Source organism: Acipenser ruthenus, chromosome 34, assembly GCF_902713425.1.
Source record: "Acipenser ruthenus chromosome 34, fAciRut3.2 maternal haplotype, whole genome shotgun sequence".
Classification (NCBI taxonomy): domain Eukaryota; kingdom Metazoa; phylum Chordata; class Actinopteri; order Acipenseriformes; family Acipenseridae; genus Acipenser; species Acipenser ruthenus.
In genome coordinates, this window is record NC_081222.1 from 1,003,985 (window position 1) to 1,005,000 (window position 1,016).

The following is a 1,016-nucleotide window of genomic DNA, read 5'->3' on the forward strand; positions in this document are numbered from 1 at the left end:
ACACATGTTCCAACTACGACAGTGTCACAGCTAGTTACACATAATATTATATTATATATCACATCATTTTTACATACAATTCCCCATTTATACAGTGGGGTTTTTACTGGAGCAATCTAGGTAAAGTACAATTCAATAATTCAGTAAAGTTCAATAGGCGTAACAAGATGTCAAACCAAAACACGTATCAGTGACTTTATTACAAAAATACATCAGTAGTAAGGAAAAAAAAAAAAAAAAAAGGTATACAAACATTGCAAAACTCCCTTAAAGCAAACTGTTTTCATACACAGCGATGTGTTAATAGCCTGCTATGGTGAACGGGCTCGCTTTCAGTAACTGGTAACGCGTGTTCCGCAGCGCCAGGAGAGGGCGCTCTGCTGTTGAACGCGGGTGCCAGTGTGCGTGTTGCGCCAGTGTGCGTGTTGCGCCAGTGAGCGTGTTGCGCCAGTGGGCATGGTTTATTTACAGTCTGCAAGCCTGGTCTTAAGAGGTGGGCTTTAAAATGAGTATTTCTGCATGTAAGGAGAACATAAGAAAGTTTCCAAACGAGAGGAGCCCCCATTCAGCCCATCTTCCTCGTTTGGTTGTTAGTAGCTTATTGATCCCAGAATCTCATCAAGCAGCTTCTTGAAGGATCCCAGGGTGTCAGCTTCAACAACATTACTGGGGAGTTGGTTCCAGACCCTCACAATTCTCTGTGTAAAAAAAGTCCCTCCTCTTTTCTGTTCTGAATGCCCCTTTATCTAATCTCCGCTTGTGACCCCTGGTCCTTGTAGTTTCTCCATGGGATAGAAACCTAACCTCCGACACGGGGGATGTGGGGCGATCGTCCAACAATAGTCAATGCAGTCGCTTTGCCAAATACGTAACATTTTTCTGTCGTTGTTTTTAGATACGGCGTGGTGGGTAATGTGTTTTTTTTTTTAGTTTTCCCACTGCCTGTCTGTCTGGGAAAGTTTGGTTAACATGCCTTCAGTCTCAGACACAGAATATTGAAAAAATGTCATTTTATG